We start from the raw sequence: 24,965 nt of genomic DNA, 5'->3' as shown, positions 1-24,965 counted from the left end.
CCATTGCCTAATCGGCTGAAATAGCTCTAGCGTGCTTAGACGTTCACCTTCCTTTGGATTGTATGTATGCCCCGCAGGATGATTCCTTGGCATTCAATTGGGATTTATATTGGCTCCGGTCCATAATATCTCTTTATAGAGCAAAAACACAGGGGGGTAAATTCACTAAGCGCCGAAGCGCCGAACGCTAGCGTTACTTCGCTAGCGTTACTTCGCTAGCGTTACTTCGCTAGCGTTACTTCGCTAGCGTTACTTCGCTAGCGTTACTTCGCTAGCGTTTGTCATTTTCGTTACTGCGCAAATTCACTAACGAACGCTGGTGTAGTTTCGCTAGTGTTACTTCGCACCCTTACGCCTGGCGAAGTTTCGCTAGCGACGTAACTACGCAAATTCACTAACGCGCGCAGTGTACTGAACGCTACCTTTTACGCTAGACTTCCTTTGCCACCTCAGACCTGGCGAAGCGCAATAGAGTAGATAGGGATTGTTTTAAAAAAAGTCAAAATTTTTTCTAAGTCCCAAAAAACGCTGGCGTGTTTTCTACATTATGGGTGATAGGCTGAAAAAGATCGAAAAAAATTTTGGGGCTCCCCTCCTTCCCCCCTACATTTCCTAACTCATGGCAACTTACCTATACAGTGGGCACATGTGTAGGGCAAAATAAAAATTTTATTTGATGAATTGAAGGTTTTCTAGGCATTTGTAGTGCTGATACGTGTTCCTCCATTGAAATTTGAATTTGGCGCCCTATGCAAATTAGCCTTCGCTAGCGTAACTTCGCTTCACTTAGCGAATCAACGCTAGCGCAACTTCGCAACCTTACGCTACCCCTGTGCGCAACTTCGGATTTTAGTGAATTTGCGAAGCGCTGGCGAAGTTGCGCCTGGCGAAACTACGATTGTTAGTGAATTTGCCCCAGGGTCTTTGCCCATTTATATAAGATTGATATTTAGAATTCAGGGAGATCTGATCAGATAGAAGTGGTCCGGACTTTCTAATGTCCTCTTGCACGGCTAAGTGGAAGGGCATACCCAGTTAAAGGGATACTGTCATTGGAAAAAATTGTTTTTCTTTGAAAACACATCAGTTAATAGTGCTGCTCCAGCAGAATTCTGCACTGAAATGCATTTCTCAAAATAGCAAACAGATTTATTTTTAAATCTTTAAATTTATATTTAGATTTATATTTAAACCTTTAAATTTGTATTTAATTTTGAAATCTGACATGGGGCTAGATATATTGTCAGTTTCCCAGCTGCCCCCAGTCATGTGACTTGTGCTCTGATAAACTTCAATCACTCTTTACTGCTGTACTGCAAGTTGAAGTGATATCACCCCCTCCCTTTCCCCCCCAGCAGCCTAACAAAAGAACAAGGTAACCAGTTAGCAGCTCTCTAACACAAGATAACAGCTCTCTGGTAGATCTAAGAACAGCACTCAATAGTAAAATCCAGGTCGCACTGTCACACATTCAGTTACATTAAGTAGGAGAAACAACAGCCTGCCAGAAAGCAGTTCCATCCTAAAGTGCAGGCTCTTTCTGAAAGCACATGACCAGGCAAAATGACCTGAGATGCACCTACACACCAATATTACAACTAAAAAAAACGTTAACACTTGCTGGTTCAAGAATGGAATTTTATATTGTAGAGTGAATTATTTGCAGTGTAAACAGTGTCAGTTATTAATAAAAACGACATCATAAAAATCATGGTGGAATCCCTATAAGAATAACCTTGTGAGCAGACCCTTGCTGCACTTTTCTAATTCCTATTACCATAGACAGCCTGCTCTGATTACCTCCATTCTGTATGGCACAGGGAAGAAGCACTTTATCCAGGCAGATACAGGGTTACTGCTCTGTATCAGACTGAATGAGGAGATACGGATCACACAAACGCAGTACTTAGTGGCCCAGAGAGGCATTTGTCTGCTGTGCGAGCAGCTCTTGACACATTCTCCAACGGAGGAGCTGAGTACTCTTTGTCTTGGGTTTGATACAGGTTAAGTGGCCCATACATCTCTCTGGAATCTCAAAAGCACCTTGAAGGATACCGGCAGTACAGCACACTGAGCTGCCTCACTGATAGGATCTGCAGCAATTTCCCTTCTTCCCCCGCGCTAATCACTTGTCTCTTTTACTCTGCTTGGGTTTTCTTAGGTGTTTGAAGCTCTTAGCTGACTTTCATATTGTATTCTGCTACAATGATGTACGGTAGCTGTCAGCTCCACTGCCGATCCTCGAAGCCTTGATGGGTAGGGTGGGAAAGGGACCTGTGGACTTTTTGAGTCTGTCTGTGCACGATGACGATGACAGTGACAATCAATGATCGACGGGCAGATGTCAGTCATCCGGCGACAACATTATTGTCTACATTAGGGTACAGTGTCAAGCTGGGGATAATGTCAATGGTTGGAAGAAAGATGGTGCTCCAGAATAAATTGTAAATGACTCACCAAATAGTGAATGTGGTCCAAGTGCACTAGCCCCAGACCCCCGGCTTTAGGGAGTGGTGCGACAAAAGATGTGTAGAAAAAGCAGGGCCAGAGAAGATCAGTTAAAAAATAATTTTATTTGTACAAAGTTAAATCTGTATATCTGCATCTCTATCCACCCTACGCATTTTGCACCACTCAGGGCACTTAGTCATGGACTCTGATGTCCGCCACTGGATATGAGCATTTTTGATTGGTTGTTTTTTGTATAAATGCTCATATCCTGTCTGAAAAAGGCAGAATCCTGGCCAAATCCCGAATCCTGGATTCAGTGCATCCCTACCGGAAACCCGTTATCCAGAAAGCTCTGAATTATGGAAAGGCTGTCTCCCATAGACTCAATAATCAGTAATATAACTATCTGGGATGGGCAAGGGTGCGGGGGGGGCGTGATCTTCTTACTGGCTACATCGGTACTGAGCCTGAGGGGGAGTGGCCCCTGGTCCAATCGCACCCTCTGCTCCCCTGGTAGTTCTGCCACTGTCTATAATAATAAAATATTGCAAATTTTAACAAAATGATTTCCTTTTTCTGTGTAATAATAAAACAGTACTATGTACTTAATCCCAAATAAGATATAATTAATCCTTATTGGAAGCAGAACCAGCCTATTGGGTTTATTTAATGTTTATATGATTTTCTAATAGACAAGGTATGGAGATCCAAATTACAGAAAGATCCGTTATCTGGAAAACCCCAGGTCCCAAGCATTCTGGATAACAGGTCCCATACCTGTACGATGAACATCTACTGTGGCCACCATACAGGAATGCCAGATATGTAGGATTAAGTTATGCTGCCCCTTTTGCAAGATGGTGCACTGATAGTTACCCTCAATAATAATCTTGTTGGTAAACTGCCATGCGATCTGGTATAGAAACAAAGGGATTAAATGCTCTGAAGTAAAGGAGGGGTAGTGTCGACAGCTCTGGGAGAGTGAGGGGCTGCTGACATTCCGTCTATAAAGGTCACAGTGCAGGTATCTAACCAGATTGGATTGGAGGCAAAAGGTCAGACACAAGCTGAGCGAAGATAGAATTATGAAAGTCCACAATTGAAGTGTGAGAACAGACAGAAGGGTGGAACTATAGATCTGGTGCAGACAGAGGGAGTGAACTCCCACCGTCTAGTAAGTGCTCACACGATCTTCAGCCTGTGGGGGTCATTTATCAACACTGGGCAAATTTGCCCATGGGCAATAACCCATGGCAACCAATCAGATTGCTGCATTCATTGTTCTACTTGCAGCTGGCTTTAAAAAGATAATCACTGATTGGTTGCTATAGGTAACTGCCCATGAGCAAATTTGCCCAGTGTTGATAAATGAGCCCGACAGACTTAAATAACCAGTAACCACTATTTGCCAGTGATAATCGCACTGATATGTAATATATAAAGGCAATATGATCCATAAGAGCAACAGAAATCAATGGGTCCATGGGTTGCTGGAGAACAGCATCTCCTCATTCATTAGTGGCTCACAATAGGGTCAGAACACTTAGGGGCAGATTTATCAAAGGTCGAGGTGAATTTTCGAATGAAAAAAAATTTGAATTTCAAGCTATTTTTTATGTACTTTAAAAAAAACATTTGAATATTGAAATTTATCATGTACTGTCGCTTTAAAAATTCAACTTCGACCATTCACCATCTAAAACCTGCCAAATTGCTGTTTTAGCCTATGGGGGACCTCCTAGAACCTATTTGGAGTGAATTGGTGGACTTTGAAAAATCTAAGCTTTTTTTTTGGGGAAAAACTTCAAATCGAATTCGATCGAATGCGCTAGTCCTTTGATTCGTACGATTCTAATTCGGCTGAATATGGACCTATTCAAATGAAAACTGACCTATTCGACCAAAAAAAAAACACTTTGACTTAATTTCGGTTGGTCTTTTTGAATTTAAATTTCGAAGTTTTTTCAATTCGAAATTCGACCCTTGATAAATATGCCCCTTAGGGTTTCAATGTCCCCATCCAATATGCTTCAAGAACTGTTTCTAACCATCTCAACTCCATCTAACAAGCAAAGTCCTATTCCTATTTGGAATCAATTGGTGGACTTTGAAAAATCTAAGCTTTTTTTTTGGGAAAAACTTTTAATCGAATTTGATCGAATGCGCTAGTCCTTTGATTTGTACGATTCGAATTCGGCTGAATATGGACCTATTCGATCGAAAACTGACCTATTCGACGCTGCAACAATATCCGACATTTGTATTTCTTAACTTAATTTTTGTCGCCTTGACACATTGACGCATTGATCTCGCCGTGTAGTTCTACCCTAAGAGAAGAGTGCAGCTCAGTATGGGGTGCCGTTTGTCCCATGTACATTATGTTGACAAAAAGTACATTCTGTCTGCAAAAATAACTTCAATATAGTTGAGGCACAAAATACATTTTACCAGGATACATATATAACTGTGGTCAGATATTTTGGTAGAAAATATACAAAAGCAGTATGTTTAGTCAAAAATGAGAACAAAATCTGATTTCTGTACAAATAGGATATCAAAGTATTGTAAACAAGCATTTTGTCTTTCACACTGTATTTTGTTTCTCAAATGTATAAAATCCATGTAACAAAACTAGTGATGTGTAAAGGTAACTACAAGATGAATTATGTAAAAAAAACTAGAACAAAATATATAATGTTGTAAGCGGCTATCATATGTGAATCCACACAATTGATATCTCACTATAATTTACCAGTTTGAAGTGACAAAATAGATGCTTATTACAGAAAGGAATATAACCTATCACAGAATCCATAATATCAACAAATTAACACAAGTTCAACAAAACCAATATCAACACAATAGTTAAGTTAGACAAAACAGATAAAACAGACAAAACAGATATTTTCAGATTATCTATTCTGTGAAACATTTCTGTCAGTCAAATTAGTGAACCAATGAGATGCAAGCATACTTCTTAACCAATAACAAGCACTCTTTAACTGAAGTCCATTTATCTATTAATTCACCTTTCAAATAGCAACAGTTATTTGGCCAATAATATTAGGTTTCACTTTTTTTCTGATCCTGCAGCTTCTTGCCATGTTTCCACTCCCCTGAGGTTGCCATTTTCTAGCACATGCTCTCCAGAATGGATCCTAGGGGTATTAATGTGAAGCTATTAGCTGACAGCATTTTGAACCTTTCAAAAATAGTTGAGAATTGGTCCTCTACAAGCTCCAACACTGGGGTAAGTCTGACAGTGATTCTATTCATCTCTCTAGTGGTGTATACCAACATATGGGTATCTTGCTGTAAGGTGTACATCTTAAAATTTGCACAACTTGCTTTTCAGACTTATTTAGCTTCTATTTTTTACTACTTCAATTAATAATAAGCATACAATCCATAATTGACTGGCCAGCTAACTTAAAAAGGATAAAAACATGCTATTTATTTATCTCTTAATTCAGGGGTCCCTATCCCTATAGTATAGTACAGGTATTGGATCCCTTATCCGGAAACCCGATATCCAGAAAGCTCCGAATTATGGAATGGCTGTCTCCCATAGACTCCATTTTACCCAAATAATCCAAATTTTTAAAAATGATTTCCTTTTTCTCTGTAATAATAAAACAGTAGCATGTACTTGATCCCAACTAAGATATAATTAATCCTTATTGGAAGCAAAACCAACCTATTGGGTTTATTTAATGTTTAAATTAATTTCTAGTAGACTTAAGGCATGAAGACCCAAATTACGGAAAGATCCGTTATCCAGAAAACCCCAGGTCCCGAGCATTCTGGATAACAGGTCCCATACCTGTATATACCAATACTATATATCTAGCATCTAATATATCTATCCTCTCCCTCTTTCTGTCTCTCACTCTCTTCTATCTATCATTTAATATAGCAATTCTCTCTCTTTCTCTCATCTATCTATCTATCTATCTATCTATCTATCTGTCTATCTATTATCTATCTATCTATCTATCTATCTATCTATCTATCTATCTATCTATCTATCTATCTATCATCTAATATAGCAATCCTCTCTCACTCTCATCTATTATCTATAATATTTATCATCTAATATAGCAACCTCATAGTGAAACATGCTTTACTTATCCTTTAAAGGGGTTGTTCACCTATAAATCAAGTTTTACATTAAGTAGAGGGTCATATTCTGAAACAATTTGCAATTGGTTTTCATTTTTTATTATTTGTAGTTTTTTTGCTTTATTCAACAACTCTCCAGTTTGCAATTTCAGCAATATGGTTGCTAGGGTCCAAATTACCCTAGCAACCATGCATTAATTTGAATTAGAGACAGGAATATGAATAAGTGAGGGCCAAAATAGATGAGTAATAAAAAGTAGCAATGACAAGTTTGTAGCCTTACAGGACACTTGTGTTTTAGGTGGGGTCGGTGACCCCTGTTTGAAGCTGTAAAGAGTCAGCAGAAGGCAAATAATTTAAAAACCACTTCAATTAATAATAAGCATACAATCCATAATTGACTGGCCAGCTAACTTAAAAAGGATAAAAACATGCTATTTATTTATCTCTTAATTCAGGGGTCCCTATCCCTATAGTATAGTACAGGTATAGGATCCCTTATCCGGAAACCCGATATCTAGAAAGCACCGAATTATGGAATGGCTATCTCCCATAGACTCCATTTTATACAAATAATCCAAATTTTCAAAAATGATTTCCTTTTTCTCTGTAATAATAAAACAGTAGCATGTACTTGATCCCAACTAAGATATAATTAATCCTTATTGGAAGCAAAACCAACCTATTGGGTTTATTTAATGTTTAAATTAATTTCTAGTAGACTTAAGGCATGAAGACCCAAATTACGGAAAGATCCGTTATCCGGAAAACCCCAGGTCCCGAGCATTCTGGATAACAGGTCCCATACCTGTATATACCAATACTATATATCTAGCATCTAATATATGTATCCTCTCGCTCTTTCTGTCTCGCACTCTCTTCTATCTATCTATCATCTAATATAGCAATCCTCTCTCACTCTCATCTATTATCTATCATATTTATCATCTAATATAGCAACCTCATAGTGAAACATGCTTTACTTGTCCTTTAAAGGGGTTGTTCACCTATAAATCAAGTTTTACATTAAGTAGAGAGTCATATTCTGAGACAATTTGCAATTGGTTTTCATTTTTTATTATTTGTAGTTTTTTTGCTTTATTCAACAACTCTCCAGTTTGCAATTTCAGCAATATGGTTGCTAGGGTCCAAATTACCCTAGCAACCATGCATTAATTTGAATTAGAGACAGGAATATGAATAAGTGAGGGCCAAAATAGATGAGTAATAAAAAGTAGCAATGACAAGTTTGTAGCCTTACAGGACACTTGTGTTTTAGGTGGGGTCGGTGACCCCTGTTTGAAACTGTAAAGAGTCAGCAGAAGGCAAATAATTTAAAAACCACTTCAATTAATAATAAGCATACAATCCATAATTGACTGGCCAGCTAACTTAAAAAGGATAAAAACATGCTATTTATTTATCTCTTAATTCAGGGGTCCCTATCCCTATAGTATAGTACAGGTATAGGATCCCTTATCCGGAAACCCGATATCCAGAAAGCTCCGAATTATGGAATGGCTGTCTCCCATAGACTCCATTTTACCCAAATAATCCAAATTTTCAAAAATGATTTCCTTTTTCTGTGTAATAATAAAACAGTAGCTTATACTTGATCCCAACTAAGATATAATTAATCCTTATTGGAAGCAAAACCAACCTATTGGGTTTATTTAATGTTTAAATTAATTTCTAGTAGACTTAAGGCATGAAGACCCAAATTACGGAAAGATCCGTTATCCGGAAAACCCCAGGTCCCGAGCATTCTGGATAACAGGTCCCATACCTGTATATACCAATACTATATATCTAGCATCTATCTATCCTCTCCCTCTTTCTCTCTCACTCTCTTCTATCTATCTATCTATCATTTAATATAGCAATTCTCTCTCTTTCTCTCATCTATCTATCTATCTATCTATCTATCTATCATTTAATATAGCAATCCTCTCTCACTCTCATCTATTATCTATCATATTTATCATCTAATATAGCAACCTCATAGTGAAACATGCTTTACTTGTCCTTTAAAGGGGTTGTTCACCTATAAATCAAGTTTTACATTAAGTAGAGAGTCATATTCTGAGACAATTTGCAATTGGTTTTCATTTTTTATTATTTGTAGTTTTTTTGCTTTATTCAACAACTCTCCAGTTTGCAATTTCAGCAATATGGTTGCTAGGGTCCAAATTACCCTAGCAACCATGCATTAATTTGAATTAGAGACAGGAATATGAATAAGTGAGGGCCAAAATAGATGAGTAATAAAAAGTAGCAATGACAAGTTTGTAGCCTTACAGGACATTTGTGTTTTAGGTGGGGTCGGTGACCCCTGTTTGAAGCTGTAAAGAGTCAGCAGAAGGCAAATAATTTAAAAACCATAAAAAAAAGCAACGGAGAGCAACTGTTGCCTTAGAATAAGCCATTCTAAAACATATTAAAATTTCAATTAAAGGTGAACTTCCCCTTTAGCTCAAACAATGCACTTGCAGTCATCGAGGTTGTGAAAGTTTGTTTAGTTTTTTTAAGCTGTTAATGTTTGTCACATCTTTAGTGTTTTTGCTTTGCCATCATCTATCTATTTATTATCTATCTATTCCCCCCTACTTCATTATATATCTGTATATTTCTTTGTCTGGTGCAGTTTCTTCGGGAGCAATGGCCTGTAGAAAAACAGCAGAATGTTTTTTACTGAGGTAGCCTTTTTTGCCACCACTGTGAAAGCTTGTTTAGAGCTCCTTATTCTGTTGATGTTTGTCACAGCTTCAGTATTTGTGATTTTTACTTTCTACTTATCTACTTTAACCCGTAGAACATCTATGTCTGTGTTTTTTTGCTTTGTTTTTTCCTTGTCTATATCTTGTCTATATGTTTATCTCTGTCTATGTATCTCTATTTTCTCTCTATTTCTCTATGTATTAACTATATTTTCTCTCTATCAAATGGTGCAGTTTTTTTTCCCAAGATCATCAGCTATCTATCATTTATAATCTCTCTCTCTCACTTGCTCTCTCTCTCTATATATGTCTTTCATCTGGAGAGTTTATTTTTGAAATCTTTTTGAAATCTTTTTGAAATCTTTTTGAAATCTTTTAATTGAGCTAGTTTCTAGCTGCATTAAGCTGCATCCTAACTCTAAGAAAACAATGCCGTTCCAGTCATAGAAGTTAATTTTTATCAGAGAATAGAAATCTATTTGATTTTTGCTTTGCCATGCAGGAGAAATAGAGAATTAGTTCTAAAAAGTCAAATCCATGTGTCTGTGTCTTTGAAAGTTATAAAATCCATAAAACAGAACCAGTGAAGTGTAAAGGCACTTTACAGAATGAATGATGTTAAAAATAATGTCTCTGATTTACCAGTTTAACATTACAAAATAGTTAAGTTAGACAAAACAGATAAAACAGACAAAACAGATATTTTTTAGATCCAGATAACTATTTTGTGAATTTCTGTCAGTCAAATTAGTGAACCAATGAGATGCAAGCATACTTCTTAACCAATAACAAGCACTCTTTAACTGAAGTCCATTTATCTATTCATTCACCTTTCAAATAGCAACAGTTATTTGGCCAATAATATTAGGTTTCATTTTTTTTCTGATCCTGCAACTTCTTGCCACTCCCCTGAGGTTGCCATTTTCTAGCACATGCTCTCCAGAATGGATCCTAGGGGTATTAATGTGAAGCTATTAGCTGACAGCATTTTGAACCTTTCAAAAATAGTTGAGAATTGGTCCTCTACAAGCTCCAACACTGGGGTAAGTCTGACAGTGATTCTATTCATCTCTCTAGTGGTGTATACCAACATATGGGTATCTTGCTGTAAGGTGTACATCTTAAAATTTGCACAACTTGCTTTTTTCAGACTTGTTTAGCTTGTTTTTTATAATTGGGAAATTTTACTGTCATCATTACATTTGCATATTCCAGCTTTTATTTGAATTATTGTTCAATAGCAGTTGCAGAATTTAAATTTGTTTTTTGATTCTTGTCTCCCCATTTAAACTGCATTTTATCTTAACTCAAACAGTACAATTCCAATTCTTAATTTATATTAGCTCTAAAAGCACTGCAGATTCTTTTATAGGGGGTTGTTAATGCTTGAGCTTAAGTTTATGTGATTATTCTCTGCATCTCTCTCTCTATATATATATATTCCCAAATCCAAGGTGCACACCGTTTAGGTTTTTTCCCGGGTGCCATGATAAAGAATATGTAGAATATGTAGACCATAAAGCAGGCACTCACAGGGAGTATATATATATATATATATATATATTTATAAATCTTTATGTATGTATATATATATATATATATATATATATTATTCTATTCATTCTACAAATATATTACTTTCTATTCCTGATCTTTCAATTCAGCTTCGTTCCTTTTCATATTCCAGTCTATTATTCAAACTAGTGCATGGTTGCTAGGGGAATTTGCACCCTAGCAACCGAATTGCTTAAAATGCAAATTGCAGAGCTGCTGAATAAAAAGTTAAATAACTCAAAAACCACAAATAATAAAAAATAAAAACAAATTACAAATTGTCTCAGAATAACACTCTACATCATATTAAAAGTTATCTCAAAGTTGAAGAAGCACACCTTTAATGCTTAAGTCTGTGTGATTTTTTTATTCGTTTTCTGCATCTATCTGTCTATCTATCATCTATATATCTATCCAGTGGAGAATTTATTTTCAAGCTATTTTAATTGAGCTTATCAAACATTGCAGTTTCAGTTTTATTTAATTATTGTTAGAACTCCAGTCTGTGATTTTTGCATTGGCATATACGTACAATAGAGAACTTGATTGAAAGTCACTGCTAGCTTTTGCCTATCACCTTGCCCATCTATTTTCTGTCTCTGTTTCTTTGTCAGTCCTTGTTTTTTCTTTTTTATCTTTTTAACTAGCTACCAAGTTTTAATTGACCTTGTTTCTTGTCTCAGCATTTAGCTTAATGGAAAACTATTGCAAAAATTAAAACTGTATATGTGCTTTATCTTCTCGAAATTAGAAACCATACATATAATCAATTAAAATTATGTCTGTGTGTGTGTGTGTGTTGCTTGGTTTTATGCCGTTTGCCTAGAAGATGAATTGGATCTCACTCTTTCAAAATAATTATATCTCTCTATAGGATTTATACTGGAGCGTGGTATTGTGCTAGTTTTTGTTTGTACTGGTGTTGGTTATGTTATTTAACTATAATTCAGTTTCTAGGCAAAATAAAACAATTAAAAGATGTATTAGACCTGTTAATTAAAATCTGTCCCAAATGCCTGCATGAAGAGAGATTGCTAAATGGGGGATACTGAAAAGTTACTTTAATATTTCAGAAACAGTACATAATTTTTGATTTTTTTTTACTTCCATGATATGAAGCTTATAAAAAAGTTTATTTGCACAAAAGTTCCTTTTTAACACAGACATTTATAAGTATACACATTTTTGAGGAATTTAAAGTCATATTTATCAAACAATCATTACAATATTTATCAAGTGGTGGTCTATTGAAATGTTTAGTTAATTTTCATCTACTAAATATTCATCAGCTAAATTTTACTTCTTTATACCCAATGCTTGATCAGTCAAAAGAGGAAAAAAGGTTTTAAAGGAGTAAAACTTGCTGTATATGAGACCCACAACCTGACCTGATTAAAGTCTGTAAGGCTGCTGCACACACTTTAATAGAGATAGTGCCCTGGTGCTAACAGTAGTATTATATAGAATTTGTGAAAAATGCTGTTGCACTCTAGGGACTTTTGCAGTAAAACAAACTTTATTAGAATCGACGTTTTGACCCTCAATGGGGTGTAAAAATGTTGATTCTAATAATAGAGTCCAACAGCATTTTCCACAAATGTGTATATATATATATATATATTTATATATACACACACACACACACACAAATGAGCATTCACACATTTTGCAGTACAATTTCAAGTTTCTTTCTCTTGTGTGCTGATTCCAAAGCAACCTTTAATCATAATGTATTACACTCTAAATACAACTAGTTATTTAAGGCGTAATTATAGCAGATGCATGTTAGATTTAACCAATAGGTATTGTGAACCGTTAGCGTACACGTTAAAGGGGTGGTTCACCTTTAAGTTAACTTTTAGTATGTCATAAAATGGCCAATTCTAAGCAACTTTTAATTTGGTTTTGATTATATATTTTTTATAGTTTTATAGTTATTTGCCTTTTTATTCTGACTCTTTGCAGCTTTCAAATGGGCGTCGCTGACCCCTTTTAAAAGCAAATACTCTGTAAGGCTACACATTAATTGTTATTGCTACGTTTTATTACTCATATTTCTATTCAGGTCCTCTCCTATTCATATTCCAGTCTCTTATTCAAATCAGTACATGGTTGCTAGGGTAATTTGGACCCTAGCAACCAGTTTGCTGAAACTGCAAACTGGAGATCTGCTGAATAAAAACTAAATAAGTTAAAAACCACAAATAATAAAAGATGAAAACCAATTGCAAATTGTCTCCGAATATCACTCTCTACATCATACTAAAAGTTATATCAATGGTGAAAAACCCCTTTAATACTTAGTACTAATTCTACTGAAAGGCTGCTGTCCCCTTTCTGACCCTGAGAAATGGAGTGAATGTGAAATAGAAACATTTTCAAGTGGGGGAGAGGTAGTAATGTGCATGTGCCTAGAACCTGATCACTGTGCCAGCAATATCTGTATATATACCTTGTCTATATCTTATTTCTCAGCCATGTGTCCTCACTCATAGCAGATTAGTAGTTTAGTTTAGTATCTTAGATCACCCACAGCATTTATGCTTCAATAAATGATCATGCTCTATTCAGGCACACTGTGCAGATGAAAGAGGCAGATGCATTTTTGGTTTAACCTACAGTTAACCTTGAAAGTTATTTTACACAGTATTCTGTGTAACGGTTAATAAAGTGACACGTAGAATAATTGTTGTCCCCTTTCTGACCCTTAGCATTGAAAGGTAAAATGAAATTGTTACATTCAGTAGGGAGAGTAGCATCAATGTGTATGCTCCTAGAACTAACTGTTCATTTGGTCCTTGTTGTACTAGATTGCTGTGCCAGCAGTATCTCACTGATATGAAGCACCTTGAATATACCATATTCTTTAGTCATGTGTCAAGACTCTGACAGCAGATTAGTAGGTTAGGTACCTATGTGAGACCAAAGTTAGACAGATGCCACAGGGAGCTGATTCTCAGCCTGCAGAAAACCTGCTGAACAAGAATCAGACCTAAACTAGTGCCAGATTCCTTCCTTGCCCACAGCCTGAACCACTGGGTTAATGTGGGTGCAGGCACAGGTGGGAGATTTTGGTGCCGAAATGCATAGATGGAATTTGATTTTTTTGTTTGGAGAGGCTAAAGTTGGCTGTATACAAGGCAATATATTAAACGTAAGATTTGCACCAGTATGATAACCTGTAACTATCTCTACAATTCCCACCAACTTCAGTACAAAGTTCAGTCGGAACTGTATTTTTCAGGAATACCTTTCAATATTCCAACACTGAAATCACTGTATCCTTGACAGAAAATATGTTTAGGTGCTTTATTGCTCACTGACATAGTAACACAGTAATTTAGGTTGAATAAATACATTTACCCATCAAGTTCAACCTTTGAAACCAACCTGCTAATTCATCCAAAGAATATAGTGAAAGGCAGTGGACACTTATTAAATACAGTGATAGAGTAATGATACCCCAGCACAGTGGGTACTGATACCAGTCACTTTCATTTACAATGCCCCCCTGAACATTGGGTAACATCAATTCCATGCCAGTTTCATGTATTATGCCCCGACTCCCCAGAAAATGTAGGATAAATTCAATGCTAATTCTATGCTTATCTATAATAAGTAACACACTAAATAAGAGAATAAAATCATTACAAATTTAATGTACAATACCCAGAACACAAATAACAGAATAAATGCTTGTTTTTTATCGCCTGTAATACTTAAGAACCAAAGTTTAATCCACAGAGTGTACATCTACTTAAAACATTTCTGGTTACAGCAAGGCAAAGGGTTAATGCTGTTAAGGTGAGAGATGCTGCAAAGTTTTCAGCACTGAGGGACTGTCTAAAGTATTTGTTTGATTAAGACAATTCTTTACTGCAGTTCTTATAGAACTGTTTGGGTGGAAGGTGATGCTAATTATCCCCAGTGTCAGCTGCAGAAAAACTTCAGAGACAGGAATTCCTGCACTTTCCCGCTCCCTAATATCGATCTCCCTTGATGCTGCTGGTTCAAGCCCTGGTACTGCCATGCAGGCATTTGATTGGCTGCAGAATGGGTCAAACATTAACCTCTAGCCAATCCAAGTCCAGTGATACCAGGACTCTCATGGCAAAACATGAAGCATCTAAGCTTTTATTAGTCAAAAAATATAGCTAAACGCAGAGGTGAGAGGACATACACCACCCCTTGCAGGTTTCGCACTATAAAGTCAGGGTTAGGGAGTAGGGCATTTATTTATTTATTTATTTTTTTAAGGTGTCAAAATACAAACTCTTGCATTTTGGTGCTGAAATTCAATGCACATACATCCAGTTAGCTGATGAAGTGGTTCAAGGGTGCAAAGGGCTATACAGAGGTCTATAGAGATAATAGCACTGCATTTATATTATTATGCTTGCTTTGTTTTTCTCTTGCTGTGATGGGTTTTTAAGTCTTAAATGGGTTGTTCAGCGTGATATTCTGAGACAATTTGCAATTGGATTTAATTGTTTATTATTTGTTATTTTTTAGTTATTTAGCTTTTTATTCAGCAACTCTTTGGTTTGCAATTTAAGCAAAATATTGGGTATTATAGTTTTACATTAACCTTGGTAGCAGGCAAATTGTTAAACAAAAATTACATTGCCCAACATGCAGTGGGAGAGGGAGGCAGGAACATTAAAGGAGAATTCAACCTGTGGGAAAAAAAGTTTTTTTCCCCCACAGGTTGAATTCTCCTTTTTAATCCATATCTTGCCTAGTTTTTACTTAAAGGGGTGGTTCACCTTTAAGGTAACTTTTAGTATGTTATAGAGTGGCCAACTCTAAGCAACTTTTCAATTGGTCTTCATTATTTATTTTTTATAGTTTTCTGACTCTTTCCAGCTTTCAAATGGGCGTTGATGACTCCTACTAAAAAACAAATGCTCTGTAAGGCTACATGTATTGTTATAGCTACTTTTTATTACTCATCTTTCTACTCAGGTCTCTCCTATTTATATTCCAGTCTCTTGTTCAAATCATTGCATGGTTGCTAGGGGAATTTGGACCGTAGTTACCAGACTGCTTAAATTGCAAACTGAAGAGCTGCTAAATAAAAAGCTAAATAACTCAAAAACCACAAATAATAAAAAAAAAGAAAACCAATTGCAAATGACTCAGAATATTACTCTCCACATCATTCTAAAAGTTATCTCAAAGTTGAACAACCCCTTTAAACCCAGAAACCCAGAAGGCCCAGGACAACTGTCCCCCCATTGCCAGCTCTGTATGTAAATATATATATATCCCTATGTACAGTGAATCAAACTTTTAATTGATTAATATTTGGGTCCACATTAGGACGCCTTGTACATGAACTGTGGGTCCTTTTGCTATATATATTTAACATTTTTTTTAGCCTCTAGGGTCACATCATTTAACAAAACAAGGACACCGCAATTCTGCTACTGAACAGGTATGTTTATGTTACAATATGTGAACACAAAACATTTATTTGTATTTCCCATAGAAAAAATAAAAGTAGGCCCGAACTGTCAATGCAGACGTATGGGTTATGTCCAGGTTCACCTTGGAGGCAGAACAGAAGAATTGGTTTCTTGGCCCCTCCCTCAGGATATATAGGCTGGCTCCACCTCTTTTCCCCAGTTCTGTTGTAAAACTTGGTGAGGTGATGAAGAGACAGCAAGATATGAAGGAAGGTCAATAGACACAAGTAGGAATTATAGAGATAGAGAGACAGAGTAGAGAGTCCTGACACCCATACTAAAATCAGCCTGGGTGGGCCTACTAGAAAAGAATTTATTAGGAGTATAAATCCCTTTTTCTCTAGTCGGCCCTCTTGTGAAGTGTATTCTGTAGCCCTCTTTGATAATCTGGAGTACCCAACTGTCCAGAACATGTGTTTCCCAGCAGGATAGGAAGGTGGACAGGCGCCCTCCTACTATGGGTAATTGTTGGAGGCAGTCAGGCTGAAGTGGCTTTAGGGGTGGTAGGCTTTCTGTGTCTACCCTGTTGCTGCCACTGTTGTTTATTGGGCCTTGCCCCGTCTTGTGTTACTGGTAAGAAAGTAAGGGGAACAAAAGGAACAAAAATTGCGGTTGGGAGTAGACCATGTGTGTCTACCAGTAGATCTGTTGGCATTAGGGCTTAATTGGTCTTGACACCCTTTTTTTCCTGTTGGAAGGAAGGTGCTCTTTCCACCCGTAACTTCAGTGATAATTTGTTTGAGATCTGGTCCAAACAAAGCAGCTTGTTTTTAGAAGCTGTGTCCCCTGACCACTGGCGAAGCCATAGGGCCCTTCGAGCCATCACCGAATTGGCTGAAGACTTTGCCGCCAGGCGGACGATTTCAAGGGCTGAATCTGCTACGAAGGACAGGGTAGTATCTAGTCTACTGATGTGCCTGTCTAAATCCTGAGCTGAAGCCGGTGGATTTTCAGCTCTCTCTTGTGCCCATTGTTTAGCTGTGCGGGCCAGGCCTGCTGCTGCTGGTCTGAGAATAGCTGCCATTTGAGTGTAAGCTCTTTTTAGGGAAGACTCTGATTTCCTGTCCATAGGATCTCTAAAGGCCGCTTCTTCGGTTGGCAAGGTAGTTTGTTTAGAAACACTATAAATAGCTAATCAATCTTTGGTGGTTTATCCTAAACTTTGCACTGTTCCTCTGGAACTGGATAAGTATCATAAAATCTTTTATTCAAGGTAAATCGCCGGTCTGGTTGTGACCATTCAGTGTCAATAGTTTGGGTGATTGACTTGAATATGGTGAATGACCGGGATTTATTTTGGTGTACACCTAGGACCCTATCGACTTTTGAGAAAGCCGTGGCTTCATCTTTTATCTCTAATGTCTCCATCATCTCTCTAAGGAGCTTCCTGGAAATATCTGGTTTGGCAAATGTAGGTTGCTCTGATTCTGAATCACTGATTGAGTCAGAAGTCACCCCCTCTGATTCTGGTAACATTGAATCATGAAAGGAAATGGCATCAACATTAGATGAGGGGCCTTCCTCACTATCAGACATGTCAGGTGGAAGGTATTGAGCCTTACGTTTGGTGGCTCTTTGTGGTATGGTAGGAGGTTGGAACACTGTCTTTATCTACTCTTAAGAAGTCTCCTACCTGAGGAGGGAGTTGTGGTATTACATGAGAAACTGGTTGCATAGTTATTGGATCATTAGAAATGGACTCCTCATTTCCTTGTAGCTCCAGTATGGCTGAGTTAGTGTCAAGATTAATATCCTGTGGAAATAGGGTTGGTGGCTCAAGAGGCTTACAGTCAGTGCAGTATAAAGATTCTGACTTTCTCAGAGTATGCCTAAATTTTCTGCATTTAACCAATTTTGCTGGCTTCTTAGTTGATTTCTTTACAGAGTTTGCAGCCTGCATGACGACTCTTAAGTTCCTAAGCGAGTCTGCTCTTTCCATAGTAGAGGTAGCAATTGTATAGTTGCACAGTTTTGGTGTAATAAAGGCTGTGTGTAAACGCCTTGCACGCTGGCCATGAGAGCTCAGTGTGCTGACTGCTCCTGTTGTGATGCGCAACTAGAAATGGTGCTGCGCTATGATGTAATGACTTTGCGTAACGTTGCGTTCCGTCTTTCACGCCAAAACAGAAGCGGTCACCTAAAAGGAAGATGGTGGATTCTGGTTGCACAGAGCGCGCTTACCAGACATAGTGCCTTGCGCTGTATTGGAAAGTTCGCCACACTGAATGAGCGATTCTGCTTACCTAGGGACACAGCACTTTAGTAATAAAGGCTCTGGATACCGTGAACAGACTCAAAGTAGCTCTCCATGCTGCCCATGGGGATTAACCCCATGTGTACCTGAGACAATTCTCACTGGGCTCTGTGGTAGCACTGCATACCTAGCCCTGGGGAGTAATAATTAGTCTGATCTACTCCACCTACTGTTAATTGCCAGTAAGGAGGAAGAATCCTGACACAATGGGAGACAGCTCTGCATGCCTCCATAATGTGTGTATAAGGCTGTCCACTAACTGCAAAATGCCAGCCAGGAGGGATCAGCTTGAATCGGTGGGAGACAGAACTGCATGCCTCCATATCAAATGTTGTAAAAAAATATAAATAAATAAAACTAGAAGAAGAATTTCTGTCCTTCACCTCCAAGACAGGACAAAGAACTGGGGAACAGAGGTGGAGCCAGCCTATATATCCTGAGGGAGGGGCCAAGAAACCAATTCTTCTGTCCTGCCTCCAGAGGTGAACCTGGACATAACCCATACGTCTGCACTGACAGGAGGGCCGACTAGAGAAATATATATATATATGTGTGTGTGTGTATATACCACAATGAAAAGACTGCACCAGTCAGGTCTTGAAAAAAAGTGAAAAACATTTTTTTTCAACATTTCGGTTCCTCACTTGAGCTGTCCAGCCTAAACGTTGCAAAAAAATTTTTTCACACACACAGACACACTCTCTCTCTATATAACTTTTACAATTCACTTATAACAACTTCACTTATTGGCTAACTGTGATCTCGTGTATAGGGTCTGCCAACAAAACAAATCAAAATTAATTTAGGCATACATGTCTGGCCTGCACTGTATCTGTCACACACATGTATAGTTATCTTTAAATTGTTCTATTCATTACAATAAACAGCACAAACTAAAGAGCAGAGGTGAGACTCCACTTCTTTTCTGGCTGATCAACAGATATTGTCTAACAGTAAGCTTGATTGGCAGGTGACACCTTCTCCTCTCTTCCTATCTGTGACTAAATGGTCCATATTAAAACTCCATATTAAAAGTCTAATTGTGGGTCAGTCCAAGACTGATAGAAATTAAAACAATCTAGTGCTAAGGGAAGTTGGAGTTAGTAAGCAAACATTAGTGCAGTATAAAATCAGGAACTGCTTAGGGCATTTTATGAACACTTGGCAAATTGGCAACTGGGCAGTAGCCAATGATGACAAATCAGACGTGCATTTATTTTTCTATCTGAAGCTGGCTGAGAATGGATTATCAGTGAGTGGTTGCAAATTTAACCAGTGTTTATAAATGAGCACCATATTTTCTGCTTAAGTAATGTGTAAGTAATGATTTTTCTCTGCAGATGATTATTACTTTGAATGGATTTGATGATGTTTTTTCGCTCCAAAACTTTTTATTTGTGAAACTTGAAAAAAAAAATAGATATGTGAAAATTTAATATTTGGTGCAGATTTAATTAGATTTCTTCTCGTAACCACCAGAAAATAGCCCCTTAATAAAATAACTTTTTTTTTTTTTTTAGACATTTCAACTTCCAACAAAACCCAGCCAAGTTAATTCTACTATTAATCAGGTATGTGTGTATTTGAATACCAACAAAATGTTAATTTCCCCACTGTCAAAAAATATACATACCCATTAGCTAAATATTTTTTACAGGAATACAAAATATACACTATTTAAAGAACCTGTTGGTTGAAAACTATGGCAAAGTCTTTAAATTAGGCTAACCAGATCACTTGAAAATTCAGCAACATGTCTAGAAAATCCAGCTTCACTGACTGTAGTTTAATTTGAATGAGCAGTGCAGCCCTGCAACATGCAAATTCAAAAGTACTGAAGTGTCCAAAAATGCACTGCCCACTTGGTTCAAGATAATAGTGCAACTTTCCTCATACAGGTCACCACTTTCCTGATATGAATACTTTACGTAAAAGAGAAATGAGGAGAGCACTCAGTAAGCATGAAAATGCTGTGGTTACTTGTTTAATGCCAACCACCCAGGGCCGGCCTTAGGCCAATTGGACCAATTGGGCCCCGCACCTCTGGGGGCCCCGCACTGCCCCTTTCCTTTCTATTTTGTGCCTGTATGCCCTTATTTTCCTAAATACTTGCTGTGTCAGTAGCCAGCAACACTTTGTCTAGGGGCCCCGCCAACATGGTCCCAATTGGGCCCCACATTTGATAGGACCAGCCCTGCAACCACCAATATAATATGTGTACTGGTGGTTACTTAAACAAGTAAAAACAGCACTTTCATGCTTACTGAGTGCTCTCCTCATTTCTCTTTTACTAAAAGTGATCTGGTAAATTGTTATGCTTTATAAATAAATCACTATAATCTCACGATACTCAGGGCCACCATCAGAAATTATTGAGCCCCATACAAGTTATTCATCAGGGGCTCCCCCTGAACACAAGCACATAGTACCAAAGGTTTTGGCCATGCCCCTTGTATGCAATACACAAATGATTAGCTAACAGTTACCTAGGTAGATTTTGCTTGCATAAAAGTATGAACTTCACAAATGTTTTTTTTTTTTAACTATGACAACTATGATACAAACTGATACTAATATTAAAGTGGTTGTTCACCTTCCAAACATTTTTTTCAGTTCAGTTGTTTTCGGATTGTTCAATTTAGAACAGTTTGTAGGGTCGGCGACCCCCCCTCCCAGAGCTGCTTTAGAACGTGAAAAATTACACCTTAAACTTCAGAAAAACAGTGACACATACAAAAAAGAAAGCAATTGGAAAAAGTCATTATTTCTGGTGATCTCTCTGAAAACAACTAGTTGTTTGAAGGTGAACGACCCCTTTAATTGCCATGCGTCCTATTGGTTTATGCCATTAGCCCTATGCTACTTTAGCCTAATAAGTAGCATTTCAAATGAATATAAAAAAATCTGTTTTCTCTTTTGAGAAACGGATTTCAGTGCAGAATTCTGCTGGAGTAGCACTATTAACTGATTCATTTTGGAAAAAAATTCTTTTTCCCATGACAGCATCCCTTTAAGCAATATGGCTTGCAGTTTGGCTATGGTTTTTCCGCACCTTATAACTATTGTTAAATGAAACTGGTGAAGTGATTTCCTTTGTGCGATACCTAATAATGTTAACCTATACGGTTTATGGCAACTCTTTTCTCTACTTTCTCTCCCTTTGCTCCTCCAAATTTCTATTACTTTCGATTACTATTTTATTTTATTTGTGTTTGCTTACTTTGTGAAAATAAATAAAAACATTTGTTTATAAAAAAAAAGTTACATATCCTTGCTCTCTCTTTCTCTGTTGGATAACGGGTTTGTTAATATCTGTTTTTTTTTTTTTTTTTAGATGGAACCTATTTTGAAATCCTAGATTGTAAACAACTTGCAGACGAAGAGGTTGCATTTATAAAAAAACTGAAACCCAGCCACATCCTCGCATTTGCCACGGGAAGTGGAAATATACCCGCTCTAGGATTTTCTCCAAGGCCACGAATATCGTTCATTCATGATGAGGATCGTGTTTATCCAATTGCACACACATGCAACAATGAGCTTCAGTTGTTTGTCAATGCCAAAACAACCAAGGATAATAATTTTTTATATTTCTTATTGACTGCTCTTATGAATGGGGCAGTATTTAGCACTGTCTAATTAAAAATTTAAAGCACAGTCATTGGTCTGTAGCCTATCAAGCAATTGTATCCCATTCAGAACTGTTAAAAAGAAATATGAAAAATTATTATCTTTTGTTGTATATTTTCTGTTCATTTAAGGAGGAACTATCATGAATTCTGAATAGATAAAAAATAGTTTATGTAAAAAGGACTTAATTTTCTACCATTGTGAAGATAACAGATGAAGATCACTGCATCAAGAGCAGCATTCCTTCCTCACTTCTGGCAAGCTGCCAAAATCATTGTTTCTCCAAGTTATTTAACCAGTAGTAGGAGTGCTTATGCTAACAAATACTGTCTCTTTTTTTCATCCATTCCTCGTGAAGTCATCAGTAAGTGCTGTATGTGTTATAATCATTGTGCAAGGCACAGTGCTGCCGTGCATTCAAGGGAGTGTGCATGAGAATGTAAACACAGGAATATTGTTTACAGCACAGTGGGGTCTTCTTTTCACTATGCCCTACACAATATTAATAAGATATACAGCCTTTACTATTGACTTTACATGGATTCTCTGCAAAGCATGGCTGAAAAAAGAGACAGGGTTTGTTAGTACAATCACTCCAATTATTAGAAGAGTAATAGAGTGTGCAACAATGATTTTGACAGCCTGCCAGAAGTGAGGAAGGAACATTGCAGAAAGCTATGAATTCAGTGAGCTTCACAACAATACAAAATTAAAAAACATGTTTAAGGAATGATTTCTTTTTACAGAAACTATTAAGGTAAATGGTCCATGGGGGAGTTTAATCACCAGCCATAAATCTCTGCTTCTGCAGGTGACTAATTTCCTCCAAATGCTTTCCCACTTGTAATAAAGTAAATCGCTGGTGGTCAAACCAAGAGTCGCTTTGGTCTTGCGACTTTAGAAGACTAAAGGAACACATGCTTCAGTCATCGATTCACCATGCTGTTGGTTAGCATTTGTAGGAGATTAGTTGCCTGCAGAGATTCATTACTAGTGATTAAACTCCTTGTGGGCCATTCGGTTATACTTGGCACTAAAAATTCATAATAGTTCCCCTTTAATGTTTAGTGTGTGTCACAGGCAGTTTTCATTGTTTCTACACTGCAAGAAAATGGTTGTTTTTTTTATATTTGCTTGCACTTCAAGAAATACTGTACACTTGTTTTTCATATTTGCGTGCACTGCAAGAAATAAACTTGTGTGTGTTCATATTTACTTGCACTGCAAGAAATACACTTGTTGTTTCACATTTGCTTAAACTTGTTTTTTCATAGTTACTTGCACTGCAAGAAATAAACTTTTGTGTTTTTATATTGCTTGCACTGCAAGAAATATACTTGTTTTTTCATATTTGCTTGAACTACAAAAAATACTCGTCTTTTTATAGTTTCTTACCCTAAACAGATATGACAGCATCTTAGTCAGTTATACATTTCAGTGTTACATAGGTCAATATGTCAAATCAAGGCATTTACTATAGAATATCTTATTCATGATTAAAGGCTTCCAACCATTACACATTTTCAGAGTTGTAAGAAAACTAAGATGCTAAGAAAAAACAATTAATGAACATATTACTAATATATTTTGTGTCTTGTTTTTTTGCTACCTGGGGGCAGTGGTGGCCTAAGGGTTGGGGGGATTTCAAAGTTTGAGATGCTGGTATGGGCAGGTGTTTTGATATCCAGGAAGACCACACCTAATCAATTTTTTGGGGCAACCTCTCTGTAGGTATTGTATGAACTGATTAATTGGTATGAACTGATTCCCTTCTTTTGGACAGGATGGTTTGACTTCCACTTCATGGCGATGAGCTTTGACTGTATAAAGAGAGGGTTGAGGAGGGTGGCTTATGTTACTTGATTCAGTGACAACGTTTTGGGAGTAACCAGAAAAATAAGTGCTAATTAAGCCCAATTTCTCCTGTCACTTTTGTTCAGAACCTCTTGATGGTAGGGCAGACAGGAGCATGAAATCTACTGGAGAATGAGAACATTTGGAACAGAAATCAGGACTATTAGACTTTATCGTATTAAATCTGTATGGGTTTAAGTTCTATGTAGGTAGCACATTTGTATAATTTTGTCCCTAAAGCTAATTAAGGGAGTGGTTCTTCATTAGATTAACTTTTAGTATATTATAGAATGGCTAATTCTAAGCAACTGGATTATTTTTTAAAGTTTTTGAGTTATTTGCCTTCTTCTGACAACAAATGTTGTATGAGGCTACAAATAAGCTACTTTAAATGACTCATCTTTCTATTCTGGTCCTTTCCTATTCATATTCCAGGCTCTCATTCAAATCAATGTATGGTTGCTAGAGTAACTGAGACCCTAGCAACCAGAGTGCTGAAATAGAAAACCGGATAGTTGCTGAATAAAAAGATTAGGGGCTGATTCACTAACTTCGAGTGAAGGATTCGAAGTAAAAAAACTTCGAATTTTGAAGGTTTTTTTGGGCTACTTCGACCTTCGACTATGACTTCGAATCAAAGGATTCGGAGTAAAAATCTTTGACTATTCGACCATTCGATAGTCGAAGTACTGTCTCTTTAAAAAAAACTTCGACCCCCTAGTTTGGCATCTAAAAGCTACCGAAGTCAATGTTAGCCTATGGGGAAGGTCCCCATAGGCTTGGCTAACTTTTTTTGTTCGAAGGATATTCCTTCGATCGTTGGATTTGAATCCTTCGAATCTTTCGGTTCGAAGGTTTTAATCGTTCCATCAAAGGAATTATCCTTCGATCAAACTATCTGCGCTAAATCCTTTG

General features: G+C 37.2%; 2 protein-coding genes and 1 long non-coding RNA gene across 7 annotated transcripts in view; 2 read left to right on the top strand and 1 right to left on the bottom strand.

Annotated features, from left to right (window-relative positions):
• LOC108700312 overlaps positions 1-24,965 on the top strand; it is a 782,191-nt gene that overhangs the window by 310,653 nt on the left and 446,573 nt on the right. The window lies entirely within an intron of this gene.
• Positions 1-24,965, bottom strand: part of npas3.S (neuronal PAS domain protein 3 S homeolog) — a 334,397-nt gene that overhangs the window by 65,919 nt on the left and 243,513 nt on the right. The window lies entirely within an intron of this gene.
• LOC121397799 lies at positions 5,507-23,507 on the top strand. Its single transcript, XR_005963929.1, has 5 exons — positions 5,507-5,572; positions 10,205-10,333; positions 16,225-16,281; positions 20,087-20,137; positions 21,901-23,507. It is a non-coding gene; the product is annotated as an uncharacterized LOC121397799 (long non-coding RNA).

The sequence above is a fragment of the Xenopus laevis genome, chromosome 8S (assembly GCF_017654675.1).
Source record: "Xenopus laevis strain J_2021 chromosome 8S, Xenopus_laevis_v10.1, whole genome shotgun sequence".
Classification (NCBI taxonomy): domain Eukaryota; kingdom Metazoa; phylum Chordata; class Amphibia; order Anura; family Pipidae; genus Xenopus; species Xenopus laevis.
Note: the sequence above shows the minus strand (reverse complement) of the source record. Positions and strands in the feature narration are given on the sequence as shown.